This window comes from Herpailurus yagouaroundi, unplaced genomic scaffold, assembly GCF_014898765.1.
Source record: "Herpailurus yagouaroundi ecotype Mexico unplaced genomic scaffold, PumYag 530, whole genome shotgun sequence".
Taxonomy (NCBI): domain Eukaryota; kingdom Metazoa; phylum Chordata; class Mammalia; order Carnivora; family Felidae; genus Herpailurus; species Herpailurus yagouaroundi.
In genome coordinates, this window is record NW_024412747.1 from 598,027 (window position 1) to 621,513 (window position 23,487).

Below are 23,487 nucleotides of genomic sequence, written 5' to 3' on the forward strand. Positions count from 1 at the left end.
TTCATAAAATTTCACAAACTCAGACCACAGCAGCCTCGTACATGTCTAAGCATCAGCCCCTTATTGTCTGGCATTCTGCTTTTAGGTTTTTTCTTCATGAGACATAGCCAGCTTCAATGACAACTGTAGGTTCCCCCTACATACTCCACCTGACCCACTACCCAGGCAAAACGAACTTCCAGAATTCTACCGCAAAACTGATTTTTCAAAAATTGACAAATAACGGTCACAGTAACAAACATTCGTCATTATTAAGAGCTGTCTCTCCAAAATCCTTAGAGGAATTTTGATTTAGACTTCTACAGGAATTTTCTTTTCAATCAATGTCTTACATTGTGCATTCATTTATTGGCATTCTAAAACATAGCTCGTATGACTTTGTGGGTTTTTTTTTTTTTGCCCTTCCTCTCTCTAAATTGTACTTTTGTTAAATATACAACATGATTTTATTAAATCTTTGTTAAAGAATTTCTGGGGGAAAAAAGATTTTCTGGGCTTTTTTACTCCAAGATTACATTCATTCATGAAACAAAAGCTAATATACATTATATGTGTGTCTTCAATAAATATATCCACATTCAGATTTCAACATGAATCATCTGCTTTCCACAGATCTAAAGTATGTGAAAGATTAGGGGCGCCTGGGTGGCTCAGTCAGCTAAGCGTTTGACTTCAGTTCAGGTCATGATCTCATGGTTGGTGAGATCTAGCCCCACGTCACATCACGCTCTCTGCTGTCAGCCAGGAGCCCGCTTCAGATCCTCTGTCTCCGTCTCTCTCTACCCCTCCCCTACCTGCACGCACGTTCCCTCTGTCTCTCAAAAACTAAAAAATAAACTTAAAAAAACTATTAAAATATAAAGCATGTGACAGTTTAAATTTCAATATGAAATTCAACTATCTGAAAGTACAGGGCATCAAACATGAGTGGTCACTACATCACCACCAGTCTATGGTCCAACATCAGCCTGAAGGGACGTGAACAGCTTGTGCCCTCTGGGGCAGTATTATGTCTTACTCTTGTAAATCCTAAGTGTCTAATCCTGGGGACAGAGAAAGTGCTGAATAAAGACATGCTTAACTGATCAGAATTTCAAAGCAAACATATTTCTATACCACTGGGCCATCTTAAGTGGATTGATTTTTATGCAGCGAAATCAGTAGATCTTTTGGAATACATTGCAGATTTAAAAAAAACAGGGAGAGGTAGATTTACATTTAAAGTCAGGTCACAAAAATCTATTATTATCTCAGTTTTGTATAAAATAAACGTGACGATGTATATAGAAAAATATCAAGGGATTGGGGCACCTGGCTGGCTCAATCAGTAGAGCACATGACTCTTGATCTCGGGGGTCATGAGTTCAAGCCCCACGTTGGGTGCAGAGCTTGCTTTAAAAAAATATTAAAGGATTTTGCATCAAATTGTTAACCATGTTTTTTTAGGGGATATTAGGTCACGGTGAACTTTTTGGTTTTACTTTTGACGTCATATACATTGTTGTAATGCTTGATTTTTAGTGTAATCCCTATTACTTACATAATGAGAAAGCAACAAATACAGTATATTTACAGTTTATAGGTTGATGAGTATACTGAGCATTTGGAGGAAGACTCCATGCAGGGTACTTTAGGGCAATAAAGGACAAATGAGACATGGTGTCCTCAAAGGACTTCACACTCCAGTATTTGAAATAATTTACACACACACACACACACACACACACACACGCACGCACGAGTAAATGTGACCGGTGATGACACTGAATGTCTGATAAAGTACTAAAAGATGAATTCATGGTAAGAAATGTCAGTTCAAGCAATCCTTGACAAACTGCTAAAATCCAAGCCCATGAGGATGTGGAAGAAAGGGCATTTTGTGCAGCACTGAGAACACATGAAAGTCAGGGAAATGGCAGAGCGTATACACAACAGCAAGTGCCAAGGGTACCGTGAGAGGCGACCTTGAGACTTGGGATTGAATTTAAAATGTAAATCCAAGCTATGGAACAAGTGGAATGCTAGTTGAATGCTGATAGAATACATTTAATTGTCATTCAATAATAATAGAAGGGGATGTCAAAGAAGTTTTGTGAGGATAGGAGAAAACAACGATCAGATTGGGTCTTCAATAAACGTGATCTGTATAAAATGGATGAGAAGAAGAGGGCACAGTCATCTGGGAGGCCCAGAGACTGGATGAACGAGGTGACTCGAATCAGCATTCGCATCACCTGAGCTAGTTAGAACTGCAGATTCTCAGGCCCCAGCCGAGACCTCCCGAATCAGAGTCTGCCTTCTACCAAGATCTCTATGTGATCTGAATGCACAATAAAGTTGGAAAAGCAATAAATCAAGGTGCTGGTGATAGGGAAGAAAAGAAGCCAAGAGGTTTGAGCTATTACTTGGTTGAATTATTACAATTTGGCATCTGACTAAATGTGGGAGGCAATGGAAGGGAATAAATCAAGATTACTCAGACATTTTGAGTTGTACGATGGCCATGCTATTTATAGAAATAGGAAACCGAAGAGGAGCAGGATGAGGAGGAAACAGATGAAGGCTGTGCTGCCCGGCAAACTCATGGAAACACTCCTTCCAGAAGCCAAGCTGGGCGTGGAGACCATGAATGGGTGTGCTCCACACTGGAGGCATTGGAAGCCATGAAAACAAGTGCAGTTACCAAGGGAGGAGGGGGCGAGGAAGGCATGGGGGTCAACAGAAGAGAAATTCTTGGAGAGTCTCACTCCGCTCAGGAGATGGGGTAGGGAAGCTGGGAGAAGGCAGAGGAACCACAAGAGAGAGAGAGCCAGGGAAACACGATGCTTTGAAAATAAAGAGAGGTACAGGTGTTGCTAAGAGACTAAAGGGGACACCTGGGGAAGGGCTACTTGTTTTATGACTAAGAGGTCAGGGGTGACTTTTGGTAGTGGTTTTACTCCTGGTGAGGAGGGAAGCTAGAGAGCAAAAGGTTAGGGTCGGAGGGTAGTGAAATTGGGGGTGGAGGGAGGTGGCACTGAGCACGAATGAAAAGATTAAGAACGAAAATGAAAATTCTGAAGGGGCATAAGAGACCAGGTTGAATGAACTTTAAACTGTTGAACTTTAAAGATTTGCTTATGGAAGAAAGATCAGAAGTATTCTCATCATAATTCTCAGAATTATTAGGAGGGCAAACAGTAAGAATTCGATTTTTGGCTCAACGTAAGGAGAATCTACTCAGGGCTCTCTGAAAATGGAAAAGGCCACCTTGTATACATTCATTTCTCAGAGTTCACAGATAGCACAATTCAACAGGGAATCACAAAGTAGAATGTGGTTAATCACTGACATCTGTAGCTGGTTGAATGGTGTCCTCTCAAAATATACGTCCACATCCTAATTTCCGAAACCTGTAAATACTACTTTATGTGGTAAAAGGTATGATAAAATTAAGGCTTTCAGAAGGAGGAGCTTATCCTGGATTTTCTGGGTGGGCCCTAAATGCAATCACATGTATCCCTGTAAGACAGGAACACAGAGGAGGAGGAACACAGAAAATGAGGTGCCGATGTGACCACAGAGGCAGAGACTAGAGGCAGTCAGAAGTCAAGGAATGTAGACAGCCATCAGAGGCTGTGGGTGACAAGGAAGGATTCTCCCCTGGAGGCTTTGGAAGGACTGTGCACCTGCCCACACTTTGATTTCAGACTTCTGCTCTCCAGAATTATGAGAGGAAACATTTATTTTGTTTTAAGCCATAGTAAATCAATACGACACCTGACATCACCTTCCAACTCTTAGATTTCTGGAGCTGCTCTCAACACATGCAGATCATAAACTCTTGGAAGGCACAGCCCTGGACTCACCCTCTTGTGAATCCAAAGAAGGATGTCTGTGGTACCCGGCACATTAGATAACACTGAACACTGTCAGGGAGAATTACCACAGAGATGTGCACCCACCCGTGTAAGCGGAACACAGAGATGGATACACAGACACACAGAGAGACAATAGACAGATGACAGATAGATAGATAGACGGATAGATAGACAGACAGACAAAGCGACAGGGAAGGAGAAAGGCAGATGGATAGACTCATTCTACTCAAGCAAGCAAATTAAAATTTATTTATACTGTCATGAAGTTAACTTCATAAATACTACCTGGGTTATCCTCGAATGCCACATTTACTATTCAAGATAGAGGGTACAACCAGAATTTGGAGGAAGGACATGAGGCTTATAGTTGCTTAGACAAGTTTTCTTACTATTACATGAACTAAAGGGTTTAAAATAATTTATCACAAGGAAAACAGAATGATAGCTGCATTCAAGGAAAGTTGAGAGAGGCTGGCTGAGGATTTGGGGGTGAGGAGGGAAGAAAGGAGGACTTCATATGAAGGGACACTGGGGCAATTCCAGCTTTCCCAAATGTCTCCCTTCTGACAAGGTAATGCACATGGCACATGTCATTATCACGTGAGGAGTCACCGGCACACTAGACAGGAGGATCTCTGCATCCATTTCATGTATGAGAACTTCTTTTCAGTGAAGATAATTTGAGGGATTTGCACATGAGAGAAGTTGTGCTTTTAGACTATGTTGAACTGAAAAAATTGAAAATAACAAAAAAAAATCACTGTGTTCAACACTTCTCAACGAATACACACATATATAAATAGATACACAGACACATAGAACCCAGTAATATTTGAAATTTATGTGGATTCTTGGATTCTGCAAAATACAACTGGATTGGGCCCCACGGGAGGTTAAGAGCCGGCAAGATGAAACTCCAAATGGCCATCGGCAAGAAGTGGTTCTTAGTTGAGTAGTAACGGGGTCTCTCTCCAGACTTGGTTCCGTGGGCAAGTCCAGAGCAAGTATCACTACTCTAAAGTGAGAAGTTGAAAAAAAAATGGACAAAGGCTGTCCATAGGTCCCTTTCCCTAAAGCTTACTGGCAGGATATTTTGGTGTGAATCTAATTCCATGGCCATAGCTACCTGTGATAAATTAAAAGGCCTTAGCAGAAGAACACCTCACAACCATAAACGCATGGTCCTTTATAGCCTGCTGGCGGTATTTTACTTTGGCTTGATCTTACCTGAATTTTATCTGCACAGCAGTAGTGGGAGGATATCCTGCCTGACCCAGGATGTCTATACTAGCTCTACTTCCTGCAGTAGAGGTGACTGAAGGTAGAATATGTCAGGGCTCAGCTGGTGTGCCAGATTTCAAGGGAACACTGGGGACAGGAAATAAGCTAGGGCTAGGCCAGAACAAATGACCTAATGAAGAATTAATTCTGTAGTGGATAGTCAGCAACTCAAATTACAGTGGCCAGGAGGAGTGTGGAGAACTGAGATTTGATCCTGCCAACAATGACACACAAGGAGAATTTATTTGTCAGGTTGGAACTTGGCAGCACGACTCTTCAGGCAGAAAGGATACACTGTCAGGAGGGTGACTGTGCCTTAGGCCTAGGGGTTTGTCCACTTTAGGGTTGCATCAGAGACTAAGAAGAGAAAGAATGCAGTCTTGCTCCTGGAGAAAAGTTCTTGGCAAGGGTGAGGCTAACTGCCAAGGTCATAGCTAAAGCCCTTCCAGGCAAGCCTGTAGGACTAAAACTGCAAACATGAGAAAAGCCTAGCCTTGGAAAATATGAGAAGAGTAAGAGAAACTGAGGCTAGCTTGGCATGGGAAACACTAGAGCTCACTAGGGTTAGGGCCAGTGAGCCTCACACTCCCTTCTCTGCAGTGCACTGGTTGAAGAGTCCAGAAGCCCAGTCTCCCAGTGTCACACAATGCAGGGCCGGGGAAGGCAAGAGCTCAAAGCCCACATGCATCAGCCAGCTACTGTTTGTCTAATCGTATTCCCCCATTTTCCCCCCATCGTTGTTTCTCCTCAAAGTGTTCACATTCTAGCTGGCTTCAGGATGAACTGGCACAGTTGGTGAGAAGAAGATGGCAGGAGCTCAAATATTCCTTCTGTTGGCCTGCCATCACCACTGGTGGATCCCGGGGCTCTGTCAATGTGGGGAGCTACAGCCTCGGCAGAGAGAAGTCAAAGAAGGTGCATGCCAGCCAGAGGACTTAGCCTTCAGGAGTGCATGAGCAGGACGTTTCAACAGGTGGGAGAGCAGAAGTGCCAGCCGGAAGGGGAGAGCCCGCCAGAGGCCAGGGAGTCTACAAGCCGCCAAAACTTCCGGACAGAAGGGAACGCAAGTGCAGCCAGCTACTTAGCCAGAGGGGAACCTGTACTCTGGCTCTCCGGGCTCCACATCAAATAATATTAAGGGTCCAAATCGTGCGCCACATTTAATAGTGCTTTAGAGATTGTTCGAAAAGCACTTCCACAAAAGTCATGGCTATGGATGGCCAAAAGCATTCTGCAACGTAGACAGGAAGACTGCTATCCCCTCCACTTGCACATGGGGAAAGAAATGCTGGGGGAGGGCACCCCATTTCCACTGTACGGCCCATTGTGATTCAATATTTCCAACAGCTTCACTGCAACAAAACTGTCTTCATTTCCTTATTTGATGACAGTGCTAATGCAGGTCTAAGTCGCCCAGGATATGCACTTTTTAGGGAACGGAGAAATCTAATGGAGCACATGGGATGTGGGATTACAACCAAAAGGGGATGCCTTTTGCACCTGCACGGCCTTTCTGTGGCGTGCTGGTGGAGAGACAAGGGCCATAACTACTGATTTAGGATTCAGAGTCTTTAATTTGATCTGAACAAGAACCCCTTCCTTAATGTTGAAGATGGAGTCTTGTCAGACATGAGAAATTAACTTCCAATTTGACAGGTTTTGCCTCTTGTCAAATTCATTAGGTGATCTGTTCACCTTTCTCCCCTAAAATCAAAACTTTCCACCGAGGCTACAATTCTATCCCCCAGTTCTGTTCATACTGGCAACTAGGACAGGGATTCCACTGGACTAAATGAGATTGATAGGTTAAAAAAAAAAAATCCAGTGGACCATTTCATGGACATCTAGGGAAGCACTGCCATCAAAAATTAAGCATAAGGCACATTTTATAATCCTGATTTTTTTTTTAAATAACCATGGTGGAGGCATTTGCTTAATTTTTTTTTATTGGAGCCATATAGGTCTTTTTGATATTCTCCTGTACGAAAAATGTATTTTTCAATTCACAAACATATTGCATAAAGTAAAACATTTCCAGTTACTCACTGATGCTTCAGAACCACAATGTGAGGATAATGCTATGGGTCATAATATATTATGACATAAAAGCAGGTTCCCTAAGTGAATGACAGGTGCATCTCTCAGCATACCCACCAGAGACTCCGTCTTCATATGATTCACCATTCATTCATCTCATGTCTGAAGTGCCACCAGACCACAGCTGTTCTCAATATAAACTTCCCTGCATTGCAAAGACCCAGTTCCTTAATAGTTACACTGACAATGTCCAGGCCATTTAGGAGTAGGCAAGTAATTCTTCCAATGCTAACAACTCTATTAGGCAAGAACAGTACGTGGGCTCAGGAAATGCTAGAGGAAATTTTAGGTACAAATATGAACAAAATTATTACTTTAGAATTTGCAAATACACAAGGGAATGTTGCTTTTAATTATATCACGGAAATTTCCTTCTATTCAGTGGACTGGTGGGGATGCAAGAAATTTTATATTATTGTGAATTTCATATATCCCCCCCACCCCCACCACCAGGCTCATTTTCAACAGGTTGCTCTCAATTAAAGCTAAAACACCATTAAAAGAAGTTCACGCTTTTACACACTGTAGCTTAAACAACACACTCTTTCTGCAAGGAAGTAAATCATTTGTCTTTATAAGGAGAAGAAAACGGGTGCATCCTAAAAAAACCCACTATGCCTAAATAATCTTCAGAAATTGGTAATACTTTTGATGTGATATTTCCCTTTTTTCCCAAAAAGAAAAATGTACAATTCATACATTTCACTAAACTTTAATAGGAAGTTTCCTAAATAAGTTTAAATGTAGGTTTAATGCAAAACTACTCTTATAACACAATCAATCTTTCTCTATATGTTGACCAATTCCACACACGTTTTCCCTTTTCCCGAATTACACTTTCCTCTTACAATAATTTCCCATGCAGTAGATATATACATTGTCAAAGATTCTTTTCAAAATCTTTTTCTCTTTTCCTTTTTAAAATATTGCCTATTTGCATAAATATTTGCTATTATTTTAAAAAAATGTCATTGCAGTAGTACTATTTTCATTTTGGAAGTCAATGTTATTAGCAACCCCCCCCCCCAGCCTATAGAAACAGTCTAAATCAGACCTGCAATGTAATTAATTTTAAGTCAGCAATTTAAGCTAAAGGTATATTTCCATATGGAAACCCATTTAAAAATAACATGCTTTCTAATGCAACAATAGCTAATTATACATTAAGCTAATTGAGACAAGCTATGTAAACAAAATCTCAAATAGGCTCTTCAGGGATAGGAGCGTATGATCTAAACCACAATTCTGTGGCATGTTGAATGCACACAGAAAAGGCAGGCATGTTCTATATACTGTTCGCAATACCAGCTCCCATAACAAGAGGGTGCACCCAACGCCATATCTATCCCACCACGTTTGGAACAGAAAGACCTCAGTTTTGTTTTGTTTTTTTTAATTAATACGTGACTACCACAATCTTGTCTATATGCTGGTATTTGTCCTAGGTTCACCTCTCCCCTTTCTTAAGTGTATATTCTTAGGCAGGGTCTCTTTCTTAAGTAAATACAGGGGCATTGTTTTAAACACAGGAAATAGTGCTGAATGTTTCATGCAGTTTAATGATCTCACAATATAAAATTATTTGGGACCGCAAAATCAACAAATACATTTTTTTTTTGGAAAAAAATTATTTTTCAAATAGTAAGACAGAAAGACCCAAAATGGGGGATCAGGCTATCTGTTTTGTTGGGACTCAGAGGCCAAGAGAGGCATGAAAACGTCTGTGCAAAACATACAGTGAAACAACCAGTGTCTTTAGCAACACAAACGCTTGTATACATACATTTACCTCCTAAGAAGAGCCATCCCGTTCAACATCGCAACACAGCCAGCCTGAGGACAGCATATCCTTACAGCCATCGGACAGGTTCAAATAACACTTGCAGACACATGAATGTTTGCATTCTTGTAATCTGTCCATATGGGTGCAATTCCCAAACCCCTGCTTCCTCTCCCACTTCCAACCTGCGTGCCAGGAAGAGTCGCACACATGCACACGCACGCCGAACAGGATCACAATTCCAACACGCACAGCGCGAAAAAGACAAGTGCATTTTGCTGCACGAGTCAACTGTGCCCCCACCCCGCCCCCCACACCACCACGGTTTAAAAACACGCAGAAATTAACCCAGCTGTAAGGAGGCTGTTCTGGGGGAGGGTTCCAGAGAGGAGATCCGGTGCGGTCTAACGGCCACGGCTCCGCGAGTGTAGACTCTCTCTGGGTCAGTAAAGATGCGCACCGGGGCTACCCACCTTCGCCCAGGTGTTACACTAAGTGCCAAATTTGCCTCTTCGCCCCCTAAAATGCAATCCGAACAAGCCACCCTATTTCGAGGTTGGCGGGTGTCTGCTTTAGCTTTCCTAAAAGCGGTAGGAAATCATCTGAGGGAAGCCACACACGCACATCACACAGGCGCGCGCGCACGAGCACACACCAAGCCGAGTAGCTCCTCTTGTCCGGACTCTTGGTGCCTCAAATCCGGCATTCGGGGGAGAGAGGATGCAAGGCGAGGAGAGCCCAGTGGTGCGCCCCCGCTCTCTCCCGGCCACCGCTCCTGTTACTCCCGTCATTTTCCCGGCACTTGAGGTGACCCCAGCATTCCCACCCTGGGTCCCAGGCTCCAACTCCGCACAATATCGCACTCTCTCTAGGTTCAAGTTTCCATCACCCACTCCCCTACTCCCCAAATCGACAGACCAGCTCTCTCCAGCGTCCCCAATACCCTGTTTGCATTCCCCAAAGCAAAGACATTTCCTACCCGGGCCGAAAACTTTTTCCTCCCTTGGCAACGCGATCAGGCAAGAAACCAGGTCAGCCGCTACCTCCACCCGCTTCGCCCAGCGCCCCGGTGGCGAGCACCGTCTTTTACCTGGCCGCTGCGCTCCAGGTGACCGTCCCACGCCGGCCGCCCGCGCCTCCTCGACTCACGGGGGTCGCCGGGTCCCCTGTCCTTTAGTCGCCTCCTGCTCGGCGCTCCGGGAGCGAGTGTCCTAGGACCGCACGCCCATGCCCGGAGCCGCCCTTCGGTTCATCGCGCGTCTTTGCAGAAGCGAGGCTACCGCCGGCGATCTCACCAGCAGCGCGGGGATCCGGAGGCACCGACTTGCCCCGCGGTGTGCGCTCCCGGGTCCGAGAGCGCTCCGCCCGCGGGCAGCTGCGGCCGCGTCACATGCCGCCTCCAGGCAGCGGCCCGGCACCTGCCCAAGCGGCAGCGCTCTTGGCTCGGCACCGCCGCCCCCGCGCCTCGGGCGCCCGGCACGCTCCGGCCCTCTCTGTTCGCGTCTTTTTTTTCTCCCCCCTCTCTCTCTCTCCCTCCTCACTTTCCCCCCTCCTTCTTTCCGTCTCCTCCTTTATCTTGTATTCTGTCTTTCCAAAAGCAGACACAAGGCGCTCCAAGTGGAAGGAGGGTCTCTCCCTCCTCACGAACTCTTTCTCTGCCTGGTGGTGGCGGTCGTGGCTACTGCTCGCCGCTCCTCCTTCTCTTCCTCCCGCGCTCCTCCTCCTCCTCCTCCTTCCCCCAGGACGGCGAGCACGGGTGTAATGCACAAGCTGCCTGCCACAGACCCAAACCTGCCCGGCTTCTGAGCATGCCCAGTGGCTTTGCTGGCGCGCGCTCAGCTCCCGCGTGCAGGCTCCACGGGCTTTCTGCGCCTGGGGGCGGGGGAGCCCGGCGGCGGCGGGAGAGACCCGCGGCCTCCGGGCTGGGCTCGCTCTGTCCACGCGTGTCCCCAACTCGGGCCCCCGGTGCTTCAAGGACAGATCTTGTGGGTCAGTGTTGCTGTGTTCTCTCCTGAGTCCATTTGCTCGGGCTGCTTGGAAGGATTGAGAGGAAGTGGATTCTTGGGCACAACTTACTGCCGAGAGAACCCCAGAGCGGTTATAATAAACGACTCCGTTGAGAACCTTTCCTTAGAGAGCAGCCTGAGTCTTCCCCGCCCCCTCCCTGATGATAGTCTCTTCATTACAGAACAATGTAATAGAGGACGACCTGGCTTTTCCTCTTCCAGAAGTTGACGCCTTAGTTGTAAAAAAAGGTAAACATGCATTAAAAAGACGCGCGCGTGCACACGCACCCAGCCCCCCCCCCCTTTTTTTTTTTGTAATCAGAAGATAAAAGATATGATCTTGCTAGCCAGGCTTTTATATTGCATAGGTAGCTCAAGAGGAATGAGAAGTTCAAAAGAGAGAAAGGAGGAAAGAAAAGGAGAGAAGAAGGAGGTGGGGAGAGGGGGGAAATATCTTACTATACTACTTTAAGGTAACTAAATAAGGACAAAGTGGAAAGAGGCCAAAGTTGCAGAGATACCAATGAGGCTGCCCCACAGCGCACTGAAGGTTTATAAAAGATCATGTAAGGAACAATTGCAGGAGAATCCCTTAAGGAAGGAGAAAGGACTCTGGAGGGAAGGGGGGAAAGAATTTAGAGCACAGCATGAAACTAAAGTTTTAATAATATGGGAAGAGAAAAATGATTTTGTTAAATCTATTTGGAGCAAGAAAATAAACAGGAAAAGAGCTCTTCTTTGAGCAACTAAGTCATGCTAAGAGAGAAATAAAAGTGTACATATTACATTCTGAGTCTATCTATATATTCTCTTCTAGGTAGAGCAATCTTCAGGACAGAAGACACTAAACATTGCTTAGGGAGAATTAAGGTCAAAATAGGAAAAATCTAGTGAGAAAGCATATGCCTACTTAAATTTAAATACCCAAACTCAAATGAATTACATGCAAAATACTAGAATGATGATAACTATTAGTAAGGTAGGCATCTTGTTTGGATACATCTCAGACTGAAATATAATAGTTGCCTTCAAATATATATCCCTAATCGTCAAAGCAAACATAAAAAAAAGTATGTTACCCCCATTTAATAACGGACAGAAATTTAAAGGACTAAATACCCATTACACAGCTAGTAAGAGCTAGTAAATTCAAATTTAAAATATCTTTCCATTACACAAAATGCTACTTACTTTTTATAATTTGATATAAAATATATATTTTGGTAACGTTTGGTAAATCCATAAATAACATACAGGAGGCCAGAAGAATGGACATATAGAAATATACCAGTTTTTTTTTTTTTTTAGGTAGATTTTCTTATCTATATAGTGATTAAGTGTCAGATGGATTCCTGGCAATACGCTAGAGAAGATCATGAAATAAATCATTTGCCAGTAGTCAGAAAACAACTATAATTTAGTAAAAATATCTTCCCAGACCTTGCTTCATTTATTTCTTTCTTCATTAAACTCATACATGTGGCATTTCCCAATTCCAGTTAAATTTCTCATTATCTTTATGGACAAGGCAAGTGTAAATTGTATGGTCATATTGAACAAAGTGAAACCAACAGTTTGGAGGGTTTCCTGAAGTGTCTTGGTAATTATATTCATGCTAGATCAGAGTAGTGTCTGGTTTTGAGCGTGGTGCCCTATTGTTCAGCAAATTTATCAAATTATATGGCTACTTCTTAGATTTGAGAATGAACCAAATTAGGGGCAGTGATAATTTATAAGACACTAAAAGTCAAATCTAAAGAGTTCTTTATTTTTTTTGTTTTGTTTTTGTTTTATTTTTTAATTTATTCATTTAAATTCAAGTTAATTAACATACAGTGTAGTATTGATTTCAGGAGTAGAACCCAGTGATTCATCACTTACATGAAACACCCACTGCTCATCCCAACAAGTGCTCTCCTTAATGCCCATCACCCATCCTGCTCATCCTCCAACTCACCTCCCCTCCAGCAACCCTCAGTTTGTTATCTGTATTTAAGAGTCTCTTAGGGTTTGTCTCCCTCTCCGTTTTTATCTTATTTTTCCTTCCCTCCCTCTATGTTCATCTGTTGTATTTCTTAAATTCCACATATGAGTGAAATGTATTTGTCTTTCTCTGACTTACTTCACTTAGCATAATACACTCTAGTTCCATCCACATTGTTGCAAATGGCAAGATTTTACTCTTTTTGATCACCCAGTAGTACTCCACTGTGTGTGTTTGTGTGGTGTGTCTGTGTGCGTGCATATACATACACATTCCACATCTTCTGAATCCATTCATCAGTGAATGGACATTTGGGCTCTTTCCATAATTTGGCTATTGTTGATAGCAGTGCTATATACAATGGGGTGCATGTGCCCCTTCAAATCAGCATTTTGTTGTAGGGTAGTTCTACTTTTAATTTTTTGAGGAACTGCCCTGCTCTTTTTCAGGGTGGCTGCACCAGTTTGCATTCCCACCAGCCGTGCAAAAGGGTTCCTCTTTCTCCACATCCTCTCCAACATCTGTTGTTGCCTGAGTTGTTAATTTTAGCTATTCTGACAGGTGTGAGGTGGTATTTCATTGTGGTTGTGATTTTTATTTCTCTGATAAGTGATGTTGAACATCTTTTCCTGTGTCTGTTAGCCATCTGGATATCTTATTTGGAAAAGTATTCATGTTTTCTGCCCATTTTTTCATTGGATTACTTTTTTTGGGCGGGGGGGAGGTATTGAGTTTGATAAGTTCTTTATAGATTTTTGGATACTAACCCTTTATCCCATACGCCATTTGCAGAATGAATTATTGGGACCTCATCAACAGTTCTTTACTTTAGATGTTGATTTATAGCAAAAGGGATAAACTAGATAAAATACATTCTGAAATCCTACCTTTTAGGTTCGTTTTTCAAAAATAAAACACAGGGGGTGTATATAAGATTTATTCAATGAGTCAATTATTAAATAACAAGACAGAAAGCTAATAGCACACTTACCCTTCTACCATAAAATAACTACACAACGTGGACAACATATGTAAAACTACATTTTTCGGTTATTAACCTGCAACCAACGTAAGGCTGCAATGTTTGAGTAGGGGAGGCACAGGTGAAACCATTTCCACGGATTTTCCCTGTGGGCCATTTTGTTTCTCCAGCAGAAGTGCTAGGCGCCGGGGTTCAAGATGGCGACACGGGAAGACCCTAAGCTGCTCTCCTCCCGCAGAACCGCTGAATTCAGTTCTTTATGGAATCATTTCCTCCCAGAAAAACCTTCAACCCGACAGAGGAAACGCCCTCCCATCAGCAGGCAGGAGGGAAAGCACGCGGCAGCAGGTAGGAAAGACTGAGACACGTCTCACCATGAGGACCACCCCTTGTTCCCCAACCCCAATAGGTGGGAGGGAACTCAAAACTTGAGGCTCCTCTCTGAGGGACACCCCAAGTTTAAGACCGGCACCTGAAGGATGAGACCCCAAAACCTGTGGCCTTGCAGCCCAAGGCCACCGGCAAGCAGGAGACGCAGGGCGCTCCTTCATAAAGGGTCTGCGTCCAGGCCTGCCCGCCCAGAGTGCCCAGACTTGAGGTGAAAGGGACTCGTTTGGTCATTTCATTTTATCTTTTTTTTTTTTTTTTTAATGTTTACTTACTTTTGAGGGAGGGAGAGCCAGCACGAGTGGGGGAGGGGCAGCGAGAGCCGGGTCAGAGGATCCCGCGCTGCCAGCAGGGAGCCCGAGGCGGGGGCTCGAACTCACAAACCCCTAGATCGCAACCTGAGCCAAAGTGCGGCTCTGAACCCACGGATCCCGCCACCCCCCAGGCGCCCCTTGTGTGGGAGTTTTGAACCCTCCTTGGCCTGGGGCCTCCGAGAGCTGGGGAGGAGCTGGGAAACTCCCCCTGGCGGCGCTGGTGGCGCCATCTCCCCCGCCTCGCCCGAGCCAGCGGGCGCCCTGCCTTTTCCTCTGTTCTCTTTTCTTTGTTTCATTTTCTTCTCTTCTTTTCCTTATTTTTTTCTCTTTTCCTTTTTCTTTAGCGGGCGCCATCGTCGCACTCGCTCTCCACCGGCCCGCAGCCAGTGGGCCCTCGTGGGGCTCTTGGCTCTGGCGCATTTCAGGGCACTGGCCTCTCTCCCGAGGAAGGGTCGGGGGACCCCCGTGTTCATGCCTGGGGCCCTGGGTTTTGCACATTTCTGGGAACAGTATTAAGATATTGTGCCTGATGCTTACGGGCTCACATAGTCATGAATGTCTTGTTAAATGTGACAGAAGCAAATAGATGGCAGAAGCTGTGATGGGGTTTGGGGGGATGGGGGGGATGTTCAGAGCCCAGGGCCAAGAAAGAATTCTTGAAGATGGCTTTGGTGCAAATGGGTGATTTTATTAAAGCACGGGGACAGGACCCTGGGCAGAAAGAGCTGCACGGGGGTTGTGACAGGTAACTGATTGTATACCCTCAGGTTGGTAGGGGGTCAGGGATAGAGTAAGTCTCTGAGGAATTTTGGAAGCTAGGTTTCCAGTACCTAGAGGGGCTAGCTGTTTCTAGGGAAACACCATTTAGTACCTTTTAGTAAAACCTCAGTCATGAGACCCTTCAGATGGACACCAGGGGCCATAAGCTTGGAGTATGATTGCCAGCCTGCATTTGGGGGAGTTCAGTTGAAGGAAGTTTCCAAAGGAATTTTTATACGTTGAAGTAGGATCCTTGGCGGTCAGGATAATGTTAGGCCAAGATTCCCTTTTGCCCCAGCAAAGTGTCATCATCAGGGCAGCTCAGGTCCTAGAGGGAGGTCACTCTGCCTGTTTCAAGGACTTGTCAATGGGCTGTGGGCAGTAAGGGAATTTAATTTTTCATTTGCCTTAGTTTCCTGTATCACCATGCAAGCATTTTAACTCCTTTACGTCTTGAGGAGGGTGATATTAGGGCTCCAGGAAACGGAGTCTACAGGTTTCTGGAGATTAGGCTCTGGATAAGATTACCTTTTTCTTGCAGTTTACTAAATTATCTGTAAACTGAGGGAGACTCCTGTCCTGCATGACTGTGATCTGTATCAGTCAACCACCTGCTTTCTTTCCTTTCCCTGTTCTTGGGCGGCCAGATGTGTCTGAGGAATATCACACATGTCCCACCTGGGGTGGGGAGGTGGGGGAGGGGTGCTGTTAGCCTATACTTTGCTCTCAGCTTGCCTTATGCTCCCTCATCAGTTGGGTTCATATTTAGTTTTCCACCCCCACCCCCCCCCCCCACCAAGTCACACAGTGGTGATATCTGCCTACAAATAATATTGCTCTGGTGATGGGACTGTTGTACTTAAGTAAAGCAAAATGAAACAAGACTACGCTCCCATAGCTGGAGCCAATTTAAGGATGCAGTCTTGAGAAATAAAGTATCATTGAAACCAGCTGGATAGCATATGTGACTGAACTCTGTGAAGGCCTCTATACACACTTTTAAGATTCTGGAAAGTGGGTGCAGACATTTACTGGGCTTGTGGTCGCCCAAGACAAGTTTCATATGTAAATCCCCTTGCTTATTAAACCTGCCATCTACCAATCTGGAGTGGTCTGCCTCTTTCCTTGGACTCTCCCTGCCCTCTGTGTATCGGGGCCAGTTTTGACTTTCACCTGGGGTAATCCCAAGGTTGTCTGTCAACATCAGCCCCTTGGCTCAGGAAAGCTTTTCTAAAAGAAAAGTAATGACTTCTATCAGGCTAACTCAAATGTGCTTTTTGCTTCTAGAGGTCTTGGTCCCTGAATCCAGGCTACTTTGTTTAATGTCCTTGATTTTTTTTTTTAAATCTACAGTTTTTAGTAGTTCTCCTTGGAAAAGTTGGCTTGATTTTTATAGATGTCGATAATGGAGAGTTACATTTGAAGGTTATGTATTCAACAAGTGTAAGGCCATTTTAAATGAAGAGTTATAATTGCAAAGGGGAGGCTAGAGATGAAGTTACATCAACACTTGTCAGTGACAGTGGTGTCTGACTCTGTATTGTGGTCAATATTGTGGTCAATATTGTGGTCAATTTCTTGACTCTTACTTGGACTTGGTATCCTGTTCTTATATGGATGCTTTTAGGATTAAGTTTGATATATATAAAATAAAACCTCAGATTAACCTCAGTATTAGACCAGATGGAAGCTTATTTATCTCATCTGTAAAAATAATCCAGAAGTATGGTAACACCACACCACAGTCATCAGGGAGGCATGTTCCTTCTAGCTTTCTGTTCCATGAGAAATTTGTAGCGATTATCAAGAGCTCCTCATGGTCTACAATGGCTGTTGGAGTTCCTATAATAATGTCTGTGCTGGAAGCAGGAAAAAGGAAGACATGGTAATAAGACAGGATAAAGGGATAATCTCTCGTCTGGGATTGCCCACTGTAAGGACCCATCTGCCCCTTTATACCTGATTGGCAACTCCATTTGCAAAGGAGGCTATGGAATGGGGTCCTTTGCTCAGAATGTGATTGGAGTTTTATAAATAAGAAAAATGAGGAAAATGGATATCAGATAAAAACACTAAAAATCTTTATTACATTTCCCCTTTGTTCTTAAGATTAATATATAACATATTTTGAAGCATTACTACCTTCTAGCCATAAAATAGTCTCCGACTCAGATAATTTTGTAATCCTACTTTTGTAATTCTACTGTAATCATCACTGCCTATATCAGTGTCTTTATAAAATAGATTGGTCTCTATAACTACATTGCATTGCTGTATATACATATCTATACTATCCTAAACAAGCCTGATCTAAGACTGAATTAAACTTAAGTAAAGAACATAGACAAATAGCTGGTACTAAAGGCATTTGCTTCCTCTAAACTATAGGTTCCTTATAATCAGAAAAGTGTTTTTATGTACTCTCACAACTTGGTCAAGACTTATTAAATATGAAAACCATGAAATTAGTCAAAATGAATTAAATGAGAACACAAATTAACTGAGAAAGAGCAAAACTTATCTTTTAGGACTCTCAGAAGTTATGGAGCTCTACTGATAATGGCAACCTGACTTTTATTTTATTTTTATTTCTTTATTTTTAAGTTTTTATTTTTTAATTAAAAAATTTTTTTGAAGTATGCTCCACACCCAGTGTGGGGCTTGAACTCACAACCCCTAGATCAAGAGTCAGATGCTCCAGTGACTGAGCCAGCCAGGCACCCTTTAAGTGTTTATTTTAATTCCAATTAATTAAAATATAGTGTTATATTAGTTTCAGGTGTACTAGCAACTTGACCTTTAAAACCTTATTAGCTGATTATTTTTTACCTCCTTTTTTGTACCTTCTGCACAGGACTAGGCATGCTTTTTAACAAGTGTATCTTTTAGTCAGTTTATATGGTTACATACAGTTCTGCTTTTCCTGCATGCCCACATTAAACTTCCTTCAAACCAAAGAAAATGCAAAGGTATGAAATCAATTCCTTAGCTCCAAACTCTTAGAGCTCAACGAAGGCATACTGTTTCAGGATTCACATGACTATTGGCATTAGAACTCACCCCACATCATTGTTTCACATTGACTCAAGTTTTTTTCTTTAACTTCTTTTAAGTTTGGTATATATCTTCAAGTTGTTTTTAAGGACATTTAAATATCAAGCCTTTACCAACATTTCAACCACTTTTTCATTTCTTGGTCTTTTTTTTTTTTTCCTCTACCAATTCCAAAATTCTATAGCCAGCTTGGTCTTCTGATACAGAAGTCAGCAAGCAAGTAAATAAGTAAGTGAATAAATAAATAAATAAATAATATGAATAACTTAGAATAATGTGTTGTAAATCTTAGCAGACACACAGTAGTTATCCAGAAAAGTAGAATAGAATAAGAAAGAGCATTTGGGGCACGGAGGTTAATGGTAACAGAGACATGGTAGCATGATGTGTGTGTAGAACTAAAAGCTGTTTGATGTTAGTAAATGTAGATGCTTGCTAACTAAATAGATACAGCCAGATATTTGAAGACTTGTGTCTTGATTACTATGATAAGGTGTTTGAATTTCATGTCGTGGTTAATAAAGTACCACACAAGGGTATTCAACTGAAGAGTGAAGTGACAAGCATTGTGTCAAGCATGGGCTTGATGGAGAATTGACTAGAAGCGGAGGGATTACTTAGGGGGCCATTTCCGTTAATTATAAGCAAGAAATAATGAGTGAGGAAGTGACTTAAGAAGATAACTCAAGGGTGATTCCCCTGGGGGATAAGTAGGCTCTGATGTTTAAAACTGTTAGTCCTGGAGAACGGCTTTGGTTGAGTGAAGACAATTTCAGTGTTTCCTTTGTTGTATTCACTTTCCTTTGGGAAATGAAAGTGGAAATGTCCATCAAGCATTTGGAAATAATACTCTGAAGATTAGTGTGGGTCTCATGCTAGGGATGTAGATGTGGGTCACCTCTGTCTTTGAGACATTGGGTCAATGGGAATTGAGAACAATATTCAGGAATAATGTTTACTTTTTTAAATGTTTATTTATTTGAGAGAGAGAGAGAGAGAGAGAGAGAGAAGGGGAGGGGCAGAGAGAGGGAGACAGAGGATCTGAAGCAGGCTCTTCGCTGACAGCAGAGAGCCTGATGTGGGGCTCAGACTCATGAATCGTGAGATCATGACCTGAGCTGAAATCAGAGCCTCAACCCACTGAGCTACCCAGGTGCTCCCAGGAATAATGTTTAGCTTGAGGCGGGGTGTCAGTGAAATCCTGAGAAACAACTACAGTTCAGAAATCTGAAGAGAAAGCGTAGTACATACAGAAGAAAGACCAGAAACTCAGAGATTGTGATGACAATTAGAATACCACAGTGTCACAGAAGTCAGCAGAGTAAAGGAATTCAAGAAGGTAGAATTATCACAGCAATCAAATGCACTGGAGAGATCTGGTAAAATTAAGGATTTAAAATATATAGATATAGATCGATGGCAACTCAAGTATTAATGAAGATCTTATTGAAGCTGTTTCTCTAAAGTGAAAAGGATAGAAACCAAATTTTAATGGGTTAAAAGATAAATGGGAAAGCAAGTGTATGAAAATTTTAATAGATTTACTGAGGTATAACTGACATTAAATAAAATGTACCTATTAAAGTGCACAGTTTGATAAGTTTTGTCGTGTGTGTGTATAATCAGATTATGGGGAAAAATGTATATATCTATCTTTTCCCTGGTTCCTGGAGCAGAGCTCCTAAACCTTGCAATTTCCTAGGTAATAAGAGTATTAACAGCATCTTTTGTTCTAATATTTGGTCTTTGATCTGGGTTCCTGACCCAGAACTCCTAACTCCTTTGGAATGTCCTGGGGTAATAGGAGTGTCTTTTGTTCTAATGAGGCAACTCTTGGTAGGCTCCTGGATGGGGACTCATCACTGGAAAGACCAAGGCATGATTAGAAGCTTGGGTCTTTCACGATCCTTCCATCCTCATTCTCTAGAGAAGAGGGAGGGGCAGAAAATGGAGTTAATAATCAACCATGTCTACATGATGACGCCTCCATAAAAAACCCTATAGTACAGTTTGGACAGCTTCTGGGTTGGTGAACACATGGAGGTGCTGGGAGAGTGGTATCCAGAGAGAGCATGGAAGCTCCATGTCCTGTTCTGTGTGCCGTACCCTATGCATCTCTTTATCTGGCTGTGTCCTACCTATCTGTATTCTTTAGTATATCCTTTATCATAAACTAATAAATTTAGCTCAGCATTTCCTTGACTTCTGTGGACCATTCTAGACTATTGAGTCCACAGAGGGGCCTATAAGAACCCCCAATTTATAGCCCATTGCTCAGAACCACAGGTGACATTCTGGGACTTGACATTGACATTCCAAGTGGGGGGCAGTCATGTGAAATTGAAGCCTTAACCTGTGGGATCTGATGCTAACTCCAGATAGCCAGTGTGGCAGAAATGCTTACTATGTGGAAAGCTTACCACTACAAGTGGTGTGAGTGTGCTAGTAGTATGAAAGTAAAGGAGAAGCACAGGAGTGATACACACACACACACACACACACACACACACACACACACACACACACACACTACTTGTTCTTCACCCCCTGTAACCCCCAAGCAACCTCTGATTTGCTTTTTGTCGCTATAGGTTAGTTTTTCTTTTCTAGAATTATATATGAACGGACTCCTACATTATATACTCTCTTTTTGGTCTGGCTTCTTTCTTTCTTTCTTTTTTTTTAATGTCTTATTTATTTTTGAGAGGGAGAGCATGAGTAGGGTAGGGGCAGAGATGGGGGAAGGGACAGAGGATCCAAAGTAGGCTCTGTGCTGACAGCAGCAAGCCCAATGCAGGGCTCGAACTCAAGAACCAGAAGATCGTGACCTGAGCTGAAGTCAGACACTCAACTGACTGAGCCACCTAGGCACCCCTGGTCTGGCTTCTTTCATCCAGCATAGTGTTGCAGTATTGATCATGATGTAGTTATTTTAAGTCATCAATTTCTTTTTGTTTGGTGCTGAGTATCACAGTTTATCCACTCTCGTGTGGGCTTAGACTATTACACGTACAGATTCTGTGAACATTTCTGTACAAATCTTCTTTGGATATATACTTTGACTCCTCTAGGATAAATACCCAGGTGCTGAATGGTTTGATCATGCAAAAAGTACATGTTTATTTTTCTAAAAAAACTACCTAACTGTACCATTTTACATTGCCATGGCAGCCGTGTATGAGAATTCCAGTTCTTGCATAATCTCACCAACACATGATAGGGTCAGTCCTTTTCGTTTTAGCCATAGAGGTGCGTAGTAGTATTTTATAGTGGTTTTAATTTGCATTTCCCTAATGACTATTAATATTGAGGATCTTCTTATGTGCTTATTTTTCACTGGTACATCTTTGGCAAAGTGTCAGTTCAGTTCTTTTGCCCATTAAAAAAATTTTTTTTTCATTACTGAGTTGAGACAATTTTAAAAACGTATTCTGTTTACAAAGGCTGAAGACAGAAATCCTGATGGATAATGTCTTAGAGACAGAAAGACTTCGGTCAAAGGAATAGGTAGCAGGGTTAGTTGAAAAGAGCTGGCATAGTTGTCTTCTACCTGGAGGAGAAAAGGCAAAGACAACCATGGATATAGAAGCATGACTACTCCTCGCATCTCACGATTTTTATTCCATCCCAGGATGGAGTATTTGCTTACTCTGTGACTTGCCACAGAGAACTTTTGTGGTGACCCATTGGAAGAGGGCTCCACAGAGAAACTGAGCTACCAAGGAAAGACATGGTAATCCTCTCAGAGAGGAAATCCTAGCATATCTGAGTGAGGAAGCCACAGGCAAGTTTTTTTAGAGACCCACACAAAAGAGATGGTCCATGAGCTGTAATGATTGGTGGAAGTTTGGGAAAGTTTTAGAACATCTTGGCATCTGTATAATCCTGTTAGTACTTCCTCTGGGAATTCAATAAAGATTTCCATCACTCTTCAATGCTTTTGAAATAAAAGTTGTGTTTCTTTTGGATACAAAACTCTTGTACAAGTAACTTAAGGCCAAGACTTACACACTCACACACACACATGCACAGTTTGTAATCAATGGTGATGAATATGGTCAGAGATCATGCATACTGGGTAAGCCAAGTAGAACTCATGAATTAGAGGATACATTTTCTCTGATAGTGTGGAAGATGGAGTTTGAATAGAGAGTAAAAGGAAGGGAGTAAAGAATAGAAATCTTTGGAAAAGTCATTGAAGAAGCTGACAGAAGAAGCTGAAAAAAAAGTGAAGTGAAATTTTTACAGGTTCCCCTGAGGTCTCAGCTAACTTTTAATGCCACAAGATTTTTATGGTTAGGCAGCTATTTGTAGCAACCCTCAGCTTCCAGGGTGTAGGAGCTAAGAAGTTAGATCATCATAATAAATGCACTGAGCCTGGATGGTGGAAAGATAAGACTGCAAAGGAACCAGGGTGGCAGATAAGAGGGGAGACCAGATGTCTCCGCAACAGGCTGCGTAGGAAAGAGAAGAGCAAAGAAGAAGGTGGCAGTTCTGGGAGTACATGATGCTGATACTGGGGTGAGTAAATCTTCCCCTGATCCCTATCCTTCAACTGAGCTTTGACAAGAGACCGCCCAACAGACTCAATCACTCTGTCACCTTCAGAGCCATTGTAACCAAGCATTGGCACACTAATCCTGGCATATTACCAATTCCTTGAACGCGCCCTGCATGGCACACATGTGCGGTATGCTAGGAATGCAGAGATGCCCAGTACTTGGCCTCGTACTGACGGTGTTCTCAGCTCTTGCACTTCTTTTTACGAACTCTCACATCTCCTGTAGCTTCAAAACGGTCTTATTATATCAACAGCCGATAATCAGGTAGCTGCTAACGTTTCTTAAAAACGCTTTTTGACTGCTGTTCCCCCTGCACTACTCACCGCTTCTGTTGTAGGCCTGTTTCTCCACTTTATATTTCTTCTGCCTCAATGAAACAAGATACCTCTTTTGACAAGAAAATGTATAAAGATAACAATTT

At 42.8% G+C, this 23,487-nt stretch overlaps 1 protein-coding gene across 1 annotated transcript in view; it reads right to left on the minus strand.

Moving 5' to 3' along the window:
• Positions 1-10,363, minus strand: part of CHRM3 (cholinergic receptor muscarinic 3) — a 525,424-nt gene extending 515,061 nt beyond the window's left edge. Inside the window, exon 1 of the mRNA XM_040464953.1 lies at positions 10,109-10,363. The gene's annotated coding sequence lies outside the window, so the exon portion shown is untranslated. The remainder of the gene's footprint in view (positions 1-10,108) is intronic.
• Positions 10,364-23,487: the final 13,124 nt, after the last annotated feature.